Source organism: Gavialis gangeticus, unplaced genomic scaffold (assembly GCF_001723915.1).
Source record: "Gavialis gangeticus isolate Ggan-Ray unplaced genomic scaffold, GavGan_comp1, whole genome shotgun sequence".
Classification (NCBI taxonomy): Eukaryota; Metazoa; Chordata; order Crocodylia; family Gavialidae; genus Gavialis; species Gavialis gangeticus.
In genome coordinates, this window is record NW_017729011.1 from 26104900 (window position 1) to 26113437 (window position 8538).

The following is an 8538-nucleotide window of genomic DNA, read 5'->3' on the forward strand; positions in this document are numbered from 1 at the left end:
CCCCCCCCCCCCCACACACACACGGTTTCATGGCTAAAAAGCGTGCCAAACCAGCCATAGCGGGGGAGGAAGGTCACGAATGGACTCTGCCCCCCAAAACAGAGCCCACCCCCCGGCTGGAAAGCCCGGACCCCGCAGCGCGGCCCTTCCTTGGCGCTGCAGTAGCAGGGCTGGCTGGCGTCGGCGGCTGGTGAAGCGTAGGCACAGCGCGGGAGCAGAAACTTCCACCCCGCTCCCCGGACAGACGGCTGGACTCTCGGCCTGGGGGGAAGTCGCGGACCCTCCTCCTGGGCTAGCCCCCCCCAGCCCGTTGCAGGCTTCTCAGGCTTGCTGCAGCCTGTAACACGAGCACATGTGCGAACAGTATGTACATATGAAAAAAACCTGTCAGAGAAGATTAAAACCCCAGACAGTCTTTATCGCTAGATTATTTTTTCCGTTTATTTATCTTTTTTTCTTCTTTGAGCAGTAGTCGTCAGGTTTTGATATGATTAGAATTGCAGATCTTGCATGTTAAAAGGGTGGCACTGGAGGGAGAGGATGCTGCCTGTGTAATGAGGCAGGTTTTAAATCCAGGCTAGGTAAATTTTGTGTTGAGAAGAAAGGGTAGGAAATAAACTAGCAGTGAGCTGAGCGAATGCCCCCAGGCACGTCCCCATTAGTATTCCCATTTGTGAGCTCACTTCATAAGACTAATGGAGTTGCTACCTGGGGACATTAATTGTGCATGACACCATTGCAGAGCCTTTGTGCACTCGTACTAATATCACCGTGCCTCCTTGACAAAACGCCTGCAAAGATTACAAACAGACCTAAAATAACTGCCACATTCGCACTCATATTTGACAGGGATCTTCAAGTTCAGTTACAATAGAATTACCATCATTTCTTCCACCTCTGGCTCTATATTACATTAAACAATGGGTGATATTGCTTCCTTAAACCAGTGTCATAGCGTGTAAAATCTATCCATCTTAAGCTTTCCTATTAAGCCTCCCATTTATCAGGGGAATTTCCAGCTTCCACCTTGACTCTCTTTAATGTATATGAATTCCTGGGCCCTTAAAAGAAAATGTAATATTTTTATTTGGAGTTGTTCCCATTTACTTAATACAAAGAGGAGATGCCGTGGGGCTCCAGCACCAGGCACCGGCAGCCGTCGGGAATCTTCCTTCCTTTCCCATCCTCGCCTGTCCCCGCTCTCGGGCCCGAAGCAGAGGGGTCGGACGTGGAGCCAGCGACGTGCACTGGAAACAGGCAGCTCTGCACGTGCACGAGGCACGGGGCTGCTTCCTCGTGCCTCTGCAGTTGCCGGCGCTAATGAGCGGGAGGGGGAAACACTGGGGTGGGTTTGCAGGTTGCCCAAGCCCTCCACGCCGGAGCCGGAGCCTGCACCGCTGCATGGCCCAGGTACACCCAGTGCTGCTGATGCACGGCGCAGCCCCGGGGATCGGCGTGCCCCGGCACGTGTTACCAGAGCATCGGGGCCTTCCTCAGGCTCCCCAGCTTCAAGGAATAAAGACCAACAAAACCCGAAAGGTGCCCGGAAGGAGTCCCTACACCCATGAGGAGAGGAGACACATTTCTTCTTGGAACACGAGTAAGGAAAATGAAACCAGAGCTCAGCTGCCTGACGAGCGATAGCAATGGGGCCCTTCTGAGAGCAAGGCTGGCGCGGCTTTTCCAGGAGCACGCTTAACCTGCAGTCATTTGGTGGCTCCTCCAAGTCCAGTGTCCCCCACACAAAGCCTGACCCAAGGACCTGTCCCCACACCACGACCTGCTGTCGGCGGCTGAGGTGGTCCCTGGCTCAGGCCACGAAGCTTGGAAAGACAACGGTGGATGCAGCAGCCTCGCGACAGCAGCCTCGGCCTGCGTTCAAGGAGGACATGGCGGTGCGCGAGCACTGGACACTGCTTCGCGCGCTCCTCCTGCGTGTCTGTCACCGGGACGTGGTGGCCGGAGCATGCATCACCGGTCCGGCGCGCGGGCTGTGCAGCACCGAGCCCCCCTCTGCCGAGCAGCACGGGCAGGTCAGACACGGACCTCCACTACCAGCCGGCGACCCGCAGCCGGGGCAGCCCCCCGCAGCAGTTTTAGGGGAGGAAAGGAAGCAGCTGCGTACCCCCACAGCTGCCCATGGCCCTCCCCAGTGGGGCAGCGCCGGGCATCCAGCCCCTGGGCCTGTCCCGGGGGAGAGGGAGAGGGAGCAGGGTGCTTCCCACGGGCTCCTCTGTGCCATTTCATGGAGCCCGGGGTCCCCCGTCCACCTGGTCTCTCGGCCGTAGCAGGCATGGAGACCTCAGCCGAAGGACGCCCGAGGCAGCCGGCCGTCAGGAAGCGCAGGTTGCAGCTCCCTCCGAAGCTGCCCGCAACGCGCAGCACACGCGCAGGTGTCGCTCCAGCCCACTCGCATCCCAGTCCGAGGGAGACGTTTAAGACCCTTGCCTTGAAATACTGTCGAGGAGAAGAGGGTGAGGTCAGAAATAGCCACGGGCAGTATTTATGGGGACCACGAAGCCCTCCGGGCTGGCCCCGCGTGCATTTTCCCTGCCGTCTCGTTGACTTCTTGCCAGTCAAGGCGCCGGAGTTTTCTCTGGAATCCTGAAGTTAGATCTCAAAAATACTTCAAACGCTTGGTTTAATAGACCTTCACATCAGCGTATTCCCAGTCCCACATAGCTCCCCAGTGACACGGGACCTTTTGTCAAGCACATATGAAATTAAGTGAAATAAAAATCATATTAAAAATTATTACCATCTAACAGCCATTAGTCTGCACATTGCTGTCATGTCTTGATGGATTTCTCACTTAGTTCAATGAATGTTCTAACGACAGTGATAAAATCACTCAGAAAAAATATAATAAACTGTTAACCCTTTCTGTCGCCGCTTGTTTTTCACCAAAATTCACTGAGAATCGTGCAGCTGCACGGTTCGGGGAGGGAGCGGTGAGTGCAGCGGCCTGGGCTCTCTGGCTTTGGCCTCACTGGAGGTATCGCCCAGGCCCAGGCCGAGAGCTCCCGCCGGGGGAGCGCTGCTTTGCTCCCTATGACTTGCACCGTGCCGCAAGTCAGACCTGGGCTTCGGGGAGCAGACTGGAGCAGAGGCACGAGGGACGTGGCTGGTCTGCACGGGCTCGCTCGCCCTTTGGTGGTACGCAATGCAAATGGCGACGGCTGTCGTGTTAAAGGAGAGTCACAGAAAACGAGGGTTGCAGGAGACTGCAGGACACCATCTAGTCCAGCTCCTGCTCAAAGCAGGGCCATCCCCAGTTATATCATCCCAGCCAGGTCTAGCCGGGTCTTCAAAACCATGCCAGCAGTTTATCCTGGTGCCTGCAGTATCTGCGGCACGGCGACGTGCTCCTGGGTGGGGAGGAAGGGGGGCAGAGACCGGAAATGCTGCAGCTGCCCATGGGGGAGGGAAGCCCTTCCTCCCTCGGCTCCCCGTGCATCTCGCGTGCGGGGCATTCAAGCGGGGGTGGTGGAAACCAGGCGAGATGTTTTGGGGGCAACGAGTGAAGTCTGCAGGACACAGCTATGAATGCAGCGCTGGTCCGGAGGGATTTCCTGACTTCCTGCCCTTTGGGCGGGGGGCTGGACTCGATGATCTTCCGAGGTCCCTTCCAGCCCTAATGTCTATGAAATCTATGAAATCCTCGTGTCTGGGGTGCTGCGGGAGGATGGCGAGGCCTCTTCGCCACCTAGCACGAACCTTTCCATGCACCTCTGCGGGTAGGGGAGTAGCCGGGGAAGAGCAGCTGGCTCCTTGTCTGAGCGGGTTATTAACCCAGAGCCACTGAGCAGGCAGCCGGCACGGCCTTGTTAACAGAGTGGGTCCGTTTAGACCGTGCAAGTTACTCCGCATGCTGCTGGACCACACTGTTGAGCAGCATCCCTGGCCGCCTGGCCCCATGAGCGCGGCTTCTGGCCTCACACCTCCGTCCACGCGCCCTGCTATGGAGACGGCCGCAGGAGGACACGTCCCGATACGGTGCACCCTCCCGGCAGCACCGCTTGTCCCGGGGGATCTGGCTTGGCAGCCCTGGGCCTTGGGCTGCCTGCATCGACTTGGGAAGCTGTGAAAGGCTGGCGAGGCTCTGCGATGCGTCCTGCACCCCTTGCTTCGCACGGGTCCCCAGGTCCAGCACCCACTCGGGCGCCTGCTTGACGTGCAGGGCGCGGGCTCCAGGCCAGGGGCTGGGGCATCTCCTCAGACGCCCTCCAGCCGGTCGCACAGCCCAGGGGCAGCACGGAGGAGCCCAAGGTTGGTGGGACATGAAGAAGCTGAGCTCTGCTGAGGGACGACTGCTTGGGCTCCAGGGCAGAGACTTGATGAATGGATAGTCGCAGGGTCTAGCTCCCCACCTGCAAGCCCCAGGCCATGAGCCTGTCACCACATGGCCACGTGCCAGCCGGGAAGCCGGCTCGTGCAGCCTGCTGCCTCCCTGCCACACCGAACAGGAGCCCAGTGCAAGGCATTGGGCTTCTCCCCATCCACAGGAAGCAGGAGCAGGGCTGGGCAGATCCACGACACGTGCCCAGATCTGCTCTCCGTGGCTTGTGTGATCCAGGTAGGTATTTGGGAGACAGCATCAAGGATCTAACGTTTACCTTTGCACTGTGTGCAGGAAGTGTTCCTCTTGGATGGTTGCATTTGGTTGCAATAGGCAAAAAGTAGGCACAGCCCTATAGCAGAAGTGTACATCTCTACGCTCCCCCACCAGTTACCTGGGGCTCCGCAGCAACTCGTGTTTTAGACTGCAGCCTGCAACCCTGCACAAGAAGAGCAGGTCTGGGCTTCCGACTATTTGAGCAGGAGAAAAAGCAAACGTCAGTGATCTAATTGGAAACCCGGTCCTGGCTTCTGCCCAGATGTTCTTCCAGCTGAGCAGCAGCAGCTCATGTCTCGGGTGCCACTGACCGGCGGTGGAGGCCCTGGCTGAAGCGTCCCTCTGAAATGTGTGCAGCTCACACGGTGCAGACGAGCCAGCACCGGTAAGATAATGAGCAGCTGCTTGCCCAAGTGCTGGGAGTTTGTGGCAATTATTTTATACGGTCATAAAAGGGGCGTATCGGGATGGAAGGGACCGCACAAGGCATCTAGCCCACTCCCCGCGCCCGGAGGCAGACCCCATGTAGCTGGGCCATCCATGACAAACTCTGACTTGTTCTTAAAAGCCTCCAGTGACACGGATGCTGTCGCCTCCCTAAGTAGCCTGTTCCAACACCTGATTATCTTCATAAGTAAGAAAGTTCTTCTTAATGCATAACTTAAATCTCCTGCAACTTAGGCCTAATACTTCTCATCCTGTCCTTGGTGGACATGGAAGACAAGCGACAGCTGATCTTCAGACATATTTGAAGACTCGTGTTCTCTCGGTCTTCTCTTTTCTATACTTAAAAAGCTAGAAGAAGAATCCAGTCCTTTCCCCCTTTCCTCATGGGCTCTATTTTCTACCCCCCTTGTCACTTTTCTTGCTCCCCTCCGGCCTCTCCAGCTCATCTTTGAGCAGTGCCCCAAACTGGGCACAACGAAGCCTCACTGGTGCAAGACTGGTGTTAATGCCTCTAAAAATAAGATTTGCCTTTTTGGTAGCAGCATTGTTGGCCCACAGATCCTTTCCTGCAGCTATGCCCTGTTGTGTATCTGTGCCTTTGACTTCTCTCTTCTAGGCATAGCAACTTGTACTTGGGGTCGAGTTTATCTTTGTCATTTCTGGTGTCTCCACTTTATTCCAGTCATCTTGAGTGTGGCGCTGACCCCGGTGTGCGTGCAGTCCTTCCTGCCTGTCGCCTGTGCGACGTTTCAGGTCCCCGTCTAGTTCACTCCCAAAGACACTGGTGAGGGCGTGCTGGGCCCAGGATGGAGCCGCTGTGGGACCCCATCCGATAGGTCTGCGCGGATGCACAGCAGCCCATCGAGAGTGACTACCCGGGCGCAGGTGGAGGGGAGGCCTCCGAACCCCGACGGCACGGCCAGGCAGTTATTCACAAAGTGCCCCCTTGTAATCAGCAGCTTCGTGTGACCGGACTTGTTGACATCTGGCTCTGGCGGGTGCAGCGCAAGTCGTGCAAGTGCAAACCTCTTCTGAGCACCCAGTTGGTTTTCGACCCCAGATAAAGATGCTTCTCCTGGCTGCTGCTGGCCCAGACACAACGGCCAGGAGCATCCGCACACCCCAGGATTCAGGCCAACCCGCCAGGGCAGAGCCTTGGCCTGCGCCATGCGGTGTGGGGCCAACCGGCAGAGCTGCGAGGCAGGTGTCCCCTCCCCGGTGCAGAAGGGGCCATACGTGGCGCTGGCTACCGCGGTCCAGTCCATAGCACAAGCTGCATGAAGTCGGCTGGGAGAAAAAGCATCTCCTGTGAAGCCACAAGCTGGCTAAACAAAGGCCAGAGAGCAGGGGGAGAGAAAGGAAGCAACCCTACAGGTAGGATTCGCTTGAATTAGACCAAACTGCGCTGTCAAGTCTGCATACCTGCAGCCGCAGCACTTGGGGACGCGCGGTAACTTGTTATCACTCCAAAACGAAGGCAGCGTGCTGCTTGGTAGAAACTGATGGAGAGAATAGGCCACAATCTGCTCATGAAATCTGGGAGAGAGAGAAGGAGAGCCGATACCCTCCCCTCCCTCTAATGGCTCTGGGTGCTCTCGGCAATGCCTGATGTTAGCAGAGGGGCCTGGGCTGTGTCGCCTATACCGGAGCCTCACGCGGTGCGTGGATTAGGGTGCTGTGTAACATGCATGAGGGCGAAGGCGACTATGCTAACGAGCAAGATGCTGGACTGCAGGTTCTCCCCCTGCAGCCACTGCTGTGGGCATCTCTGGGCTGGGTCAGGGCGCGTTGGCACTTCCCGGCACGGAGGATCCCTGGATGCTGCACGTGGAGAGCGTGGGCTCGAACGCTGCAATGGACCTGACCTAGTGCATGGGGGAACCGCAGGGAGGAGGAAGGTGCAACGCCAGCACGTCCCAGCTATCCCTCGGATGGAGCAGATGGAAAGGGTTTCTTGGGGCGCATCCCAGCCTGCTCCCAGGGGCAGGCCAGTGGCCGGCAAGCCGGCGCTCCCAGGTCTTCTGGGGCCCAGGACCTGCTGTGCGGCACAGCTTGCAGGCCCAGGGCGCAGCAGCCTCCCCAGGGGTTGGCGCAGCACCCGGCACATGGAGGGCCCGATCCCGGCCTCCGGGAGCTGCCAGAGCACAAAGAAACCAAGTAGCGTGAGCTGCAGCCAGAAGCACTCGCTGTGCCCAAGCTCCGGCAAAGGACCGGCAAATGGCTCCATCCCCTTCCCTCCTTGCACCTGAAGACATCCAATTTGTCAGGGGAAAGTTTCTTCCTAATGAATTTGCCACAAAAAGAAGAGAAATGGGCCTGGCCTCAGCGCTGAGGAAGAGGCAAGCTCGATCGCAGCAATTAAAGAGGCGCGCCGGACGGGAGGGCAGTGGGCTTCCCCGAGAGAAGGGGTAAATTGCCATGGAAACAACCATGCATTATTTACATGGCCTAATGAATAAAACATTTAAGTAGTAGGCTAATAAATTTCAGAACACAAAGCAAAGTAAGCTATGATTTAAATATATGCCTCTGATGAATATAACGTGAGTTATAGAGCTGAAGCCGTGGGAGACCCAGCTCAGTTTTACACCCTGGCTTCACTAACATGAAGGTATATCTTCTCTCTTAATAAATGATTTTTCCAACGAGCACACAAATTGGCATGAAATTCTCTCCTGTCAGGCATCCTGAAGCCTTTTCTAATAGCTTTTCTTGTGAATTTCTGTTGAGATATGAACGCTTTTGGGGGTTTTTTCCTGCACATGATGCCAGATTTCAGAGCAGGATAACATTAGCAATCAATTTGTTAAACTGTTAGCAGAACATATGTTGGAAGGTTCCAAACAGACCCCGACAGAAAGATGTGTTGTTTATTGTGTATTGTATATACGCGCCATCCATATGGCCCCGTGTGCACAATTCCTTTGTTTTCTATATGCGCTACATTGCTGCCCGCCCGCTCTGGGGAGGCCCGTGCTTATCCGATCAGATCACGGGGTGGGCATGGCGACCTGTTTCATTGCAGGCTGGGTGCGATGGGCATCTCAGGTGTGGGGCGCATGTCCCTATCGGTGGCTCAGGAAACCCTGGCTCTGTGGCCATCGGGGGAACCAGGCTTTGCGTCCTGGTGGGAGGCTGCCTGCGCCGGCTCCTGGGCCAGCCTGGGGCACCTTGTGTCGAATAGGCTCGGGTTGCATGAGCGGTGTTGGGGCGGCCGATGGATGTTGCGTTCCCTTGGATGTGTGACACGGGCAGGTGGAGCTCCTCCGCCTGCCACGCTCCTGCAGCTCAGCACCGGTGCTGACACCCTGTTTGCAGAGGGTGCTGCACGCAACCCCTTCTCAGGCTGGTCCTGAGCCGGGCATGGCCCCGCCACGGGCCCGAGGGGTCCGCACGGGCGGCTGGGGCCCTGCCGGCAGCCGGGGCAGGCTCTGGCCGGCACCGCTGCCTGCAGACGGGGCGAAACCTGCCGCTGC